Source organism: Glycine soja, unplaced genomic scaffold (assembly GCF_004193775.1).
Source record: "Glycine soja cultivar W05 unplaced genomic scaffold, ASM419377v2 tig00026871_1_pilon_223794_404867, whole genome shotgun sequence".
Lineage (NCBI taxonomy): Eukaryota > Viridiplantae > Streptophyta > Magnoliopsida > Fabales > Fabaceae > Glycine > Glycine soja.
The window spans coordinates 129,270-143,417 of NW_021143806.1; the positions used below are offsets into that span (position 1 = coordinate 129,270).

General features: G+C 36.6%; 1 non-coding gene across 1 annotated transcript; it reads right to left on the bottom strand.

Moving 5' to 3' along the window:
- Positions 1 to 343: 343 nt before the first annotated feature.
- On the bottom strand, positions 344 to 450 carry LOC114404365. The gene has a single exon (XR_003664939.1). It is a non-coding gene; the product is annotated as a small nucleolar RNA R71 (small nucleolar RNA).
- Between the last annotated feature and the right edge of the window lie 13,698 nt (positions 451 to 14,148).

Consider the following 14,148-nt stretch of genomic DNA (forward strand, 5'->3'; position numbering starts at 1 on the left):
GGAAATGGCTGCACCTGATTTCACCTACGAAAGCTTGTGCATCCAATACCCTGATGAGGATGTCCCATATGTTCTTAAAACTGGACTAATTCATTTTCTTCCAAAGTTTCATGGCCTTGCAGGTGAAGACCCGCACAAACATTTGAAGGAATTTCATATTGTCTGCTCCACCATGAAACCCCCAGATGTCCAAGAGGATCACATATTTCTGAAGGCTTTTCCTCATTCATTAGAGGGAGTGGCAAAGGACTGACTGTATTACCTTGCTCCAAGGTCCATCACGAGCTGGGATGACCTTAAGAGAGTATTCTTAGAAAAAATTTTCCCTGCTTCCAGGACCACAACCATCAGGAAGGATATCTCAGGTATTAGACAACTTAGTGTAGAGAGCCTGTATGAGTACTGGGAGAGATTTAAGAAACTATGTGCCAGTTGCCTCCACCATCAGATTTCAGAGCAGCTTTAATCACAAAACAAACAAACCCCCCCCCCCCAATCGTTACTGTTACTGTTACTGCAAGTATATTATGAACATTTGGTTTGTCACTGCTCGTTGGGAAACGACCTAGGATCACTTCCTAGTTACTGCATTTTCATGTTTATTTGATTCGGGTATGGCCTCGATCAACCTCACTATCATTCCCCACCCAAAACCTTATAAACTTCAATGGCTCAAAAAGCAAGGGGAAATGATAGTTAACCAACAAATGAAGGTACCTGTCTCCATTGGGACATATAAGGATGAAGTTAATTGTGATATAGTTCCCATAGAGGCAGGACATATTCTTTTAGGAAGGCCGTGACAATTTGATAGGAAAATCATTTACAATGGCCTAACTAATGAGATTACCCTCACCCATCTTGGCACTAAATTTGTGTTGCATCCTCAAACACCTTCACAGGTGGCCAAAGATCAACTAACTATGAAAGATAAAAGGGATGAGGAAGAAAAACTAGAAAAACAAAAGAAAAAGAAGGATAGTAAGGCCTTGTCTTCAAAGGCCAAGGGGAAGGAAAAAGAGGAAAATGATTCCTCCAAGAAGATTGTTAAGAAGGAAAATCATTTTGCAACAAAAGGTGATATTAAAAGAGCACTCATTCTTAAAAAATATTTCTACCTTCTCCTATCAAGGGAAATATCCCTTAGCACTACCACAATTCCTACATTTGAGACCTTACCCCCAAAGGTCCAAGAACTCTTACATGAATTTGGTGATATATTTCCCAAAGAGATACCTCATGGGCTACCTCCTTTAAGGGGAATAGAACACCAAATAGATTTAGTCCTAGGAGCAAGCCTTCCTAATAGGCCAGCCTATAGGACTAACCCTCAGGAGACTAAGGAGATAGAGTCTCAGGTTAAAGAATTGTTGGAAAAGGGCTGGGTCCAAGAGAGCCTAAGCCCATGTGTTGTGCTAGTGTTGTTGGTGCCCAAAAAGGATGATACGTGGAGAATGTGTACAGATTGCAGAGCCATCAACAACATCACTGTAAAGTATAGGCACCCCACTCCTAGACTTGATGATTTGCTTGATGAGTTGCATGGTGCCAATATCTTTTCAAAAATTGATCTTAAAAGTGGGTATCACCAAATCAAGATGAAAAAGGGTGATGAGTGGAAAACCGCTTTCAAGACCAAGTTTGGTTTGTATGAATGGCTAGTGATGCCTTTTGGGCTCACTAATGCACCAAGCACCTTTATGAGGCTTATGCATCATGTCTTAAGGGATTTCATAGGTATATTTGTAGTTGTTTATTTTGATGATATTTTAGTATACAGTAGGAGCCTAGATGATCACTTAGGACATCTCAGGCAAGTTCTTTCAGTCCTTAGGAAAAACACCCTCTATGCAAATATAGAGAAGTGTACTTTTTGTGTAGATAATATAGTTTTCTTAGGGTTTGTAGTTGGTAGAAATGGGGTCCAAGTGGACCCTGAGAAAATCAAGGCCATCCAAGAATGGCCCACCTAAAAAAGTGTGGGAGATATTAGGAGCTTCCATGGGTTAGCAAGCTTCTATAGAAGGTTCGTTCCTAATTTCTCTACAATTGCATCACCTCTCAATGAGCTAGTGAAGAAGAATGTGGCATTTACCTGGGGTGAAAAACAAGAGCAAGCCTTTGCTTTTCTCAAAGAAAAGCTTACTAAGGCACCTATTCTAGCTCTTCCTGACTTTTCTAAAACTTTTGAGCTAGAATGTGATGCCTCTGGAGTGGGAGTTGGAGTTGTATTGTTACAAGGTGGGCACCTTATTGCTTATTTTAGTGAAAAACTTCATAGTGCCACACTCAACTACCCCACCTATGATAAAGAGCTTTATGCCTTAATAAGAGCCCTCCAAACTTGGGAACATTACCTTGTTTCCAAGGAATTTGTCATTCATAGTGATCATCAATCACTTAAGTACATTAGATGGAAAAGCAAGTTAAACAAGAGGCATGCAAAATGGGTAGAGTACCTAGAGCAATTTCCATATGTTATCAAATACAAAAAGGGAACAACAAATGTGGTAGCTGATGCCCTCTCTAGGAGACACACATTGTTTTGCTCCCTAGGAGCCCAAATTTTAGGATTTGATAATATTAGGGACTTGTATGCTTTAGATGAACATTTCTCTCCCATTTACGAGAGTTGTGGGAAAAAGGCCCAAGATGGATTCTATTTGGCTGAAGGGTATTTGTTCAAAGAGGGAAAACTTTGCATAACCGAAGGATCCATTAGAAAATTACTTGTGAAAGAGAGCCATGAGGGTGGGCTCATGGGCCACTTTGGGATAGACAAGACCCTTGTCTTACTCAAAGAAAAGTTTCATTGGCCCCGTATGAAGAAAGATGTCCATAAGCATTGCACTAGGTGTGTGGCTTGTTTACAAGCCAAGTCTAGCGTGATGCCTCATGGGCTATACACACCTTTACCCATTCCCCTCTGCACCTTGGGTAGACATTAGTATGGACTTTGTCCTTGGGCTTCCTAGAACTCAAAGAGGTGTAGACTCTATCTTTGTGTTGGTGGATAGGTTTAGCAAGATGGCACACTTTATACCATGCCACAAGGTGGATGATGCTTCCCACTTCTCAAAACTCTTTTTCAGGGAAGTTGTGAGACTCCATGGTTCGCCTAGGACCATTGTGTCAAATAGAGATGTTAAGTTCCTTAGCCACTTCTGGAAAACCTCATGGGCTAGGATCTAAACTTCTTTTCTCTACCACTTGTCATCCACAAACTGATGGGCAAACAGAGGTAGTGAATAGGTCTTTATCCATCCTTTAAAGGGCTCTTCTAAAAGGCAACCATAAGTCTTGGGATGAGTATCTTCCTCATGTAGAATTTGCCTACAATAAGGGGGTTCATAGAACCACCAAGTAATCCCCTTTTAAGTTTGTTTATGGGTTCAATCCCCTAACATCGTTAAACCTCATTCCCCTCCCACTGGACACTTCTTTTATACATAAAGAAGGGGAATCTAGGTTAGAGTTTGTAAAGAAGTTGCATGAGAGGGTTAAGAACCAAATAGAAAACCAAACAAAGGTGTATTCAACTAAAGGCAATAGAGGAAGAAAAGAGCTAGTTCTTAATGACGGTGACTGGGTTTGGCTCCATCTTAGGAAGGATAGATTCCATACTAAAAGGAAATCCAAGCTTAGCCCTAGAGGGGATGGACCTTTTCAGGTTTTGGAGAGGATCAATAATAATGCCTATAGGTTGGACCTCCCAGAAGAGTATGGAGTCAGCACCACTTTTAACATTTCTGATTTAATTCCTTTTGCAGGTGGAGCTGATATTGAGGAGGAGGAACCAACAGATTTGAGGTCAAATCCTCTTCAAGGGGAAGGGGATGATGCAATCCTCCCTAGGAAGGGACCAGTCACTAGAGCCATAAGCAAGAGGCTCCAAGAGGATTGGGCTAGAGCTGCTGAAGAAGGCCCTAGGGTTCTCATGAACCTCAGGGTAGATTTCTGAGCCCATGGGCCAAGGTAGGGTCCAATTATCTTTGTACATATTAGACTAGGATGTCATTATATTTGATCCTTGTATTTAGGGCTCTATAATGTAGGTAGGGTACCCTAGAAATATAGGATTTTTCAGCCATTGTATTTTAGGGCACCTAGACTTGTTTTTTTGTATTAGGGGTAGTTTTGTAATTTTACATGCACTAAGTGAATATTTGATGTGTGTGTTGGGAAATAAAATTTAATTGAATTGGTAGAAGCCCAATCCAATTAAATTTTAGAGGGGGAGGTGAGCATTTGCTTACTACACCCCATTGTCACATCATATAGTCACACTTTGTGCATGTCCTTCATGCTTTACATGCCTCATGACACCTAAGCACACTTAGTGGAGAATCTTGGAATTAATCTTGGATTAGTGGGCTGAACCATAACTAAAATTCACTAATCATAATTAGCGAAATTTTGGCTCCAAAGTTTGGTTCCACAAATTCAATTTCAAATTCAAGTGAATTTGAATTGAAATTCAAATTTCCCTCCAATTTTGTGTGACACTTAGGCTATAAATAGAGGTCATGTGTGTGCATTTTTTCAACTTTTATCATTTGAATATTAAACTTCAGATTTCAGAGCTCTTTTAGAGCACAAAATTTTGTGCTCTTTTCTTCCTCTCCCTTCATTCATCTCTTTCTTCCTCCAAGCTTTTATCGATGGCCTCCTATGATGGTGAGCTTCTTCTAGACTCATGTTCTCATTGAAGTGGCATCTCCTCTCTCTCTTCCTTCTCCATTCCGTTGCCATTCATCTTCCAAGAAGCAAAGGAATCCATTGATGAAGAAGATCCTAGGCCCACAAGCTCCAATGGAGCTTACATCAATAAGGGGAAAGGGAAAAAGATATCTCAGGTGATTAGTCTGTTGAAATCTTTTGTAAGAAACATAAGATATCTCAGGCGGTTAGTCCTTTGAAATATTTTGTCCAGAGAGAGAAGGGAAGAAACAAAAGAATTCTCAGGCGGTTAGTCCTTTGAATCTTTTGACAAGAGAAATAAGTGAATGAAGAAAAAGAATAGCACAAGTTTTTGGTCAATGAACTTTTCTTGAAAGAGAAAGAAAGTATTGAACAAAAACTCTTAGAAAGATGAAGAGAAATGAATGAAAGAAATCAGCCTTTTTGAATGAAAGAAATCAGTCTTAGTTGTATATGAAATTCATGCCATGGTCACATATTTATAATCATTTGATGATTCAAGTTAAAGTTTGTGACTCTTGGCAATTTCTTTAAAACTAGTCACCTTTTAAAAATTGTGACTCTTTTGAAAACTAGTCACTTAAAAAGTTGTGACTTTTGAAAAAATTTTCAGAAACAAGTCACTTTAAGAATTATGACTTTTGGAAATTTATTTTTCGAAATCAGTCACTAGTAATCGATTACCATTATAGCGTAATCGATTACACATCAACAGATGTGACTCTTCATGTTTAAATTTGAAAATCAAAACATTTAGAAACACTGGTAATCGATTACAAGTATTGTGTAATCGATTACACAAGTTTAAAATTATTTGAAAATGTTTTATCACTAGTTGTGACTCTTGAAATTTGAAATCTAACATTTTAAAACATTCTTAATCAATTACAAGATTATGGTAATTGATTACAGCTTTGTAAATCAGTTTTGAAAACAATGTTGGCTACTGGTAATCGATTACTACCTTCTGGTAATCGATTACCAGAGAGTAAAACTCTTTGGTAAAAGATTTTATAAAAAATTCTTGTGCTACTCAATGTTTTGAAAAACTTTTTTAGTACTTATCTTGATTGAGTCTTCTCTTGATTCTTGAATCTTGAGTCTTGAATCTTGATCTTGATTATTCTTGAATCTGGATTCTTGAAACTTGATTGAATCTTGAAACTTGATTATTCTTGAATCTTGATTCTTTGAAACTTGATTCTTGAAGCTTTTTGACTCCTGATTCTTTGGAACTTGCTTAACTCTTGATTCTTTGGCATCATCAAAATAATCTTGGAAGTCATTGCTTCCATACTATTGGATCAAAATATTAATTTGTCGACGATCATTGATTCGATTCAATAAATGTCTAATATACTTGAACATTTGTGAACCATTTAATTTTTTAAATTTTGAATATTTACAAAATTGTTTGGCAAAGATGTCTTAACAAGTTAGTATCTAATCTAATATTATTAAATATATTAATAGTTAACTTTATTTATATATATAATTATATGACTATTTTTTAAAATGTGATTAGAGTTAACAATGATGCAATTCCAATTGAAGAGAAGGCAACTGCTAATGATAAAGTTGACACTTCAACTCAAAAATTTAAAGTACCACAAAATCTTTCAATCTATACTTATCTTTCAATTTATTAATGCAAATATATCGTCAAGCAAAAAACATATTGAAAGCCACTACATAAGAAGATGATTATATTAAATATTTTGAGTAAACATTAAAAGATAATATGTTCAGTAATCCTAAACCATAATAAATAAATCCACGTAGGTAAAAGATCCACATTCGCATCACTATTACCAAATAAAACTTATCATAAATATTTTCGACTTAAAATAAGGCCGTTCAATTTTACAAAAGAACTCAAGTTAAACAACAAAATAAAATAAAGTAAAATAACATGTTCGAAACATCATGCAATTTAAACATAAACTCGTACCCCAATGTCACATCCTATCAGAGCATTGTGTCTCGGCATCTTCTAGTACGAAGTTCTTTAAAGCAATTCACCTAGTCATTTGCTCCCACAAACACAAGGTTCAAAATCATCATAGGATCCAAACACAAACAACACATGATGAGTAAGTTATCACATTTTAAATGAAATACGGATAACAAAGACATAAGAAAAATACATTATGGAAATATTTATCACATAGCTTGCCACATCATATAGTCATATTTTGTGCATGTCCTTCATGCTTTACATGTCTCATGACACCTAAGCACACTTAGCGGAGAATCTTGGACTTGATCTTGGATTAGTGGGATGAACCATAGCTAAAATTCACTAATCATAATTAGTTAAATTTGGCTCCACAAATTCAATTTAAATTCAAGTGAAATTTGAATAGAAATTGAAATTTCCCTCCAATTTTGTGTGACACTTAGGCTATAAATAGAGGTCATGTGTGTGCATTTTTTTGACTTTGATCATTTGAGAAGTACACTTAAAAGTTCAGACCTCTTTTGAGGCACAAAATTTCGTGCTCTTTCTCTTCCATAGGAAGAACTTCGTGACTATTATGAAGGAATGCATAGGTCATATCTTAGACCTCACTCCCATAGGAAAGAAAAGGAAAGAAAGCCTCAAGAGGCTAACATTAACCTCTCATACTTCCATGGGAAGGACAATGTAGAGGCTAACTTAGATTGGGAAATAAGGATAGAGCAACAACTTAAAAGGAAGTCTACTTCAAAATCTTATGGCTCTCACTCTTATCTGAAGAAAGACCAAGGTCAAGGCATCTTAGGGGTGACACCTTCTAAGCTCAAAGATGATAAAGGGAAGACAATAGAAAAGCAACCCCTTAAGGCTAGTATGCAAGAGAAGACTAGCTTCATGAAGTGCTTTAAATGTCTTGGAAGAGGACACATTACTTCTCAATGCCCCACCAAGAAAACCATGATTATGAGGGGCCAAGACATTTGTAGTAGCCAAGATGAGGCTACTACTTCACCTTCCTCTAGTGAAAGTGAAGAAGCAAAAGGGGAAGAATATAGTGAAGAGATCTACCCCCAAGAATAAATTTTGAATCTTTTAAAGTATAGATTCCAATATCTTATTTATAGTCGTGCTGTTCATGGCATCTGATGTAGCTCCATATGGAGCTTGTAGGCCTTGGATCTTTTTCATCAATGGAGTCCTTTGCTTCTTGAAGATCAATGGAAGTGGAAAGGAGAGGGAAGAAAGATGATTAGAGATGCCACTTCAAGGAGAAGATGAGTCAAGAACAAGCTCACCACCATAGGAAGTCATGGATAAGAGCTTGAAGGTAGGAGAAGATGAGTGGAGGGAGAAGGAGAGAAGGAACACGAAATTTTATGCCTCAAATGAGGTCTGAACTTTGAAGTGTAATTCTCAAATGATCAAATTTGAAAAAATGCATACACAAGGCCTCTATTTATAGCCTAAGTGCCACACAAAATTGGAGGGAAATTTGAATTTCTATTGAAATTTCACTTGAATTTGAATTTGAATTGGTGGAGCCAAAATTTCACTAATTATGATTAGTGAATTTTAGTTATCATTCAGCCCACTAATCCAAGATCAAGTCAAAGATTCTCCACTAAGTGTGCTTAGGTGTCGTGAGGCATGTAAAGCATGAAGGACATGCACAAAGTGTGACTATTTGATGTGGCAACGGGGTGTAGTAAGAAAATGTTCACCTCCCCCTTAAGATGGTCCAAAATTTAATTAGATTGGGCTTCTCCCAATTCAATTAAATTTATTTCCCAACACACACACATCAAATAGTGCACTTAATGCATGTGAAATTCTAAAACTCCCCCTAATACAAAAACTAGTTTAGGTGCCCTAACATACAAGGGCAGAAAAATCCTATATTACTAGCATACCCTTCCTACACTATGGAGCCCTAAATACAAGGCCCAAAAATAATGAAACATTAATCTAATGTGTACAAAGATAAGTGGGCTCATACCTAGCCCATGGGCCTAAAATCTACCCTAAGGCTCATGAGAATCCTAGGGCCTTCTCCTGCATCTCTGGCCCAACCTTCTTGGAGTCTTCTATCCAATGCCCTTGGGGGGGTAGGATTGCATCATTCCCTCCCCCTTGAAAAGGATTTGACCTCAAATCCAAAGGTTCTTGAATAAAAACATATATATTAGTGGTGTTTTGTATGTTGGAGTAGGGTAAGGTCTGAAAACCCCTTTCCTAGGCATCTTCTCATGAGGGAACATGGTTCCTCACTAACTCAATGAGTGGTGCTACAAGTATAGAAAAACATGGGACAAACCTTTTGTAAAAGTTTGTTAAGTCATGAAAGCCCTAAATTTTTCTTATACTTGGTGGAGTGGGCCACTCGGGAATGAACTTTATTCTCTTAGGTTCCGTGAGATCCCCTTGATCACTATTTAAAAAATTAAGGAAAGTAATGCAATAAAACATACATTTTTTTTTTGTATTTTTATGTTGATTACTCCTACCTAAAAGTACGACAAACCTAAGGTGTCTCATGTGAGCACCTAAGTTTGTATTGAAACTTAAAATAAGAATAAACCTACCTAATGAGTCCCTATGTATGTGAATCATGAAGATGTTGGATGCATGGGTGATTTTACAAAAGAGGGTTGCACCACTTAACACATTCATCATACCACCTATCATAGGGATTCAGAGCCTCATAATACCTATTTTGGGAACCAACAAAGCACAAGGAGTTAAGCTCTTATGAAACAAACCCTCACCCAACAACTCCTTTACTTGAGGAATAACCTCAAGCTCAAGAGGTATGGCAGTGCTAAGGGATGTTTCCCTTGATAGCAAAAGGTAGAAGGATTGTTTAAGAAGGAGTGCTCTTTTAATACCACCTTTTGTTGCAAAATGATTTTCTTTCTTAACAATCTTCTTGGAGGAATCCTTTTCCTCTTTTTCCTTCCCCTTAGCCTTTGAAGACAAGGCCTTACTATCCTTGTTTTTCTAGTTTTTCTTCCTCATCTCTTTTATCTTTCATAGTTAGTTGATCTTTGGCCACCTGTGAAGGTGTTTGAGGATGCAACACAAATTTTTTTCCAAGGAGGGTGAGGTTTATCTCATTAGTTAGGTGATTATAGATTATTTTCCTATCATATTGCCATGGCCTACCTAAGAAAAGGTGTCCTGCCTCCATAGGAACTACATCACAAATCACTTCATCCTTATATGTTCCAATGGAGAAGGGTACTTTCGCTTGTTGATTGACTATTATCTCCCCTTGTTCATTGAGCCATTGAAGTTTGTAAGGCTTTGGATGGGGAGTGATAGCAAGGCTCAACTTAGAGACTAATCTCGTGCTGCAACAATTGCAACATGAACCACTATCTACAATAAGAGAGCATGTGTTATAAAAAATTTTACACCTTGTGTGAAAAATATTCTATCTTTGAGATTGGGTCACATCACAAGATTAACCTCCTAGAAGCCTTCTGACCATTAAAAGGTCCCCTTCTTCTTGGGAGTAGATTTCTACACTAGATTCTTCCCCTTTTGCTTCTTCACTTTCACTAGAGGAAGGTGAAGTAGTAACCTCATCTTGGCTACTATAAATGTCTTGGCCCCTCATAATCATGGTTAAGAGCTAGTTTATAGAGCTAGTTTTCTCTTGCATACTAGCCTTAGGGGATTCCTTTTCAATTGTCTTCTCCTTATCATCTTTGGGCTTAGAAGGTGCAGCCCCTAAGATGCCTTGACCTTGGTCTTTCTTTGGATAAGAGTGAGAGCCATAAGATTTTGAAGTAGGCTTCCTTTTAAGTTGTTGCTCTACCCTTATGCAAAGTTGGACTAGGTCATATAGGTCCCTATATGGAAATAGCTCAACCTTGTCCCTCACTTCCATATTAAGTCCACTAAGGAACCTAGAAATACTTGTTGTTTCCTCTTCCCTAAGCCCAGCTCTGAAAAGGAATAGTTCCATTTGTTTCCTATAATCTTCAAAACTCATACTCCCTTGTCTAAGTCTTTGGAGCTTATCCATAAGCTCCCTTTCATAGTAGAAGGAGATGTGCCTCTTCATAAGGGAACTTTTCAAGTCATTCCAATACTCTATTGGAGGATCCCCATGAATCCTTCTTTCCCTAACAAGGGAAGTCCACCAATAGTGGGCATACCCTTGGAAGCTAAGGGTAGGCAAAGGAACCTTCCTTTCCTCACTTGTATGATGGCAAGCAAAGAGTTCCTCAACCTTCATTTCCTAATCTAAATAAGCCTCTACACTGTCCTTCCCATGGAAGTATGTGAGGTTAATGTTAGCATCTTGAGGCTTTTTTTCCTTTTCTCTCCTATGGGAGTGAGGTCTAGGAGGTGACCTATTCCTTCCTCTATAATAGTCACTAAATTCTTCACTTAGGCTCTTGTAGGAGTCATGACTACTATAGGAGGCATGTTTTTCTTTTCTTAACTCTTTTAGTATTTTTCTTCTTTCTTCTTCCCTTATTTGTTCCCTTTTATCTTGATTTATTTCTACCCTCTCTTTTCCTTTTTCTTTTCTTTCTATTTTTTTCTTTCCATAACTTGAGGGAACTCAACTCATCTAAGATTCTAGATAGAGGGTTCTTATGCCTAGTACCCTCACCATTAACACTAGATGAATGATGACTCATGTTGCTTCCTAAGTTGTGGTTCTTTCTTGTTGGGGGTTTGGAAAAAGGTAAAAGCTAGGAATAAAGAGAACTCAAGATAAGCGTGATAAGAAAGAAGAAATTATTATGCCATAACAAGATAAACTGGCATGACTAGTAAATAAAATAAGCTATGAAAGTAAGCAAGAAATTAAAGTGCAAGAAATGTAAACTAGGCGGATCCTATGAGTGTTTGGATGACCACATTTAAGGTTCCCAACAAAACATTCACTATCCTAAGGGAAAAATTGCCTAAAATTATTACACACAAATGGAAGTTTGGTAACCTATTGGAGGCTCCCAACACACTTCCAATGAAAGACCTTTTTGTTACAAAATTTGAAAGCAATGAAGGTAAGTAAATTGCCAATTACAAAGTTACAAAAAAGTCCAAAATTTTGGTGGCTGTTCTCTCTTTGATATTTCACTCAATTTGGAGTACTTCTTAGTCCAATATCTCTTAAGGTGGTTGGCCCCTTGCTTCTTGACTCAAATTCTTCAAGGGATGACACCAATCCTTCTTTCTAATTCCCTATATGACAACTCACAAACGAGAAAACAAAGAGACAAGCAATAACCAAAGACCAAAAAAATGAAATGAAAGCTAAACCAATGGAGTTTTAACAAGACAAATTTTAAAGGACTATTCAACAATTAAAGAAATGAAAGGCACATAAAAGCAAGCTAGGCCTCAAAGAGAAACCTAGAATGGCTCTATAGTAGATTAAAAAAAACTAAAAAAAAGACTCAAGAAAACTCTAGTTTTGACACTTGTTTTCACACTAATTTTAAATTGAAATTTCAGAACTATGATTGGTATAAAATAGGCACGAATTATAGAACAAATTTTGAGCCAAAACAACAAGCACACTTCCCTTTCACTTTTTTTTTTCTTTTCCTGGACACTGATTTTCCTGCTAGCTTGTGTGATTTTTCTTATTTTTTCCTTGTATCAAAATCACTTGGTTCTTTTTTTAGATTTTTTTTTCAGATGTCTATAAAATTCAGTAAAATTTTCATTTCAAAATTCAAAGTATTAAAGCCATGGCGGAGTTAAGAAGACGGTGCGCAAAAACTGTCAGCAACCAGAATTTCAACCTAGAAATCAAGAGTAGTGTTTATGTTGCTTAAGGCTTGGATAGTTACAATTTGTGTTGGCTTATGCTCAATTGTCTTGAATAACACAATTCAATAGAGCTTAATACTTATTATGATTCACAAATCCAGCTACAACTCACACCACAACTCAATTTCTTCATAGGCATCATATAGGAAACTTAGAAAACAAAAAAAAGTTCAACAACAAGACTACTTCTTGGAATTGATTTAGAACATGTTATGAACTAAATAACATGCATGAATTAGAATCAAAATTGAAATTATAGGCTAAGAATTGAAAGAATACCTAAAAAAATGTATCCAAAATTCAACCAACAAAATCAAAATTCAACACAAACTTAGAACATAATGTGACAATTATTATGACTAAACATGACTCTAAGACAACATGGATTAATTGATTTACACATAGATTTTTGTGTTTTTTTTAAATCAATATTTTGCAAGAAAATTGAGATCTAAAGGTTCAACACAAGAAGATTATGACTAAAAAAATGATAGAACCTAAAATCAACACAAAAATATGATTCAAAAGTAAATCTATAAAATTTGAACCATAGAAATGAAAGAACAAGTGTAGATCTAAGATTTAATTGGTTTATCTTTTTGAATCTACTCTAAATAGCACCAAACCACAAGACAATGGAGGAGATAGATGGTGTCAGAACCTACTCTTCGGCGGGAGGGCAACGCAAGGCTCACGGGTGTGTCTTCCAAGGGAGGAAGGCATGCGGAGTCGCCATCAACATTTATTCGAGGAAAACGTCGGAAAAACAAGAACGTGTGGTCTACGAACTTGAATCGTGAAAGGTTCGAGAGTTGTTTTTACGCATGGAGAAGGTATTAGAACCCCACGCGTCCGTCACAAGGGATGGAAACCTTCAATCAAGTGTGCAAATATGACTTCAAAACTATGTATTTCCCCTTTTTTTTTTTATGTTTTTATGTATTTTCCCTTTTTTTATGTTTTTTTTAGCTTTTTATGGGTCTTTTGTATTTTTTATCATTTTGTGGTCAACAAGGCTGTTTCCCTTGCTCCTACGTATTCCTCAATTGCGATGAGTAAATCAGACCTACGTAGTTCTTTGAGAACTAAATGTTGGTTAAGTTGTTTTTATCTTTTTTCGCAAGATATATTTTAACCGAACAAAAGTCGTTTAAGGCATTAGACCTTTAAATGATCTTTTTATTTTTGAAAAGGAGAGAAACGTTAAGGAATTGGACCATTAACGATTTCTTGGTTTTGAAAGGAGAGAAATGTTAAGGCGTTGGACCATTAACGGTCTCTTGGGGGTGGTCGACAAAAACGAGGCTTTTGCTCCTACGTATCCTCAATTGCGATGAAGAACTCAGACCTACGTAGTTCTTGCAAAAGCGGTAAAGTTTATGTGTTGATTTTATGCTTTTGAATGGTCCATGTTAACCGATAAAAGCAAAGAGGACCGTTTAAGGCATTGGACCTTAAACCGGTTTTAAGTGACTTTTGCGAACAAAGCTTGATTTGTGAGTTGATTTTAGCCTTAGTTTCACTTTGGTTATTAGTCAATTCATTCAAGGAAACTTTCAAAGAAAAACGTCTGATTATTTTTTTGATTATTTTATTCAAAGATATTTTGATTATTTTATTATTATTTTTCAAGATATTTTGATTATTTTATTATTATTTTGCCTTTTTTGGTTTAACCGAGGTTACAG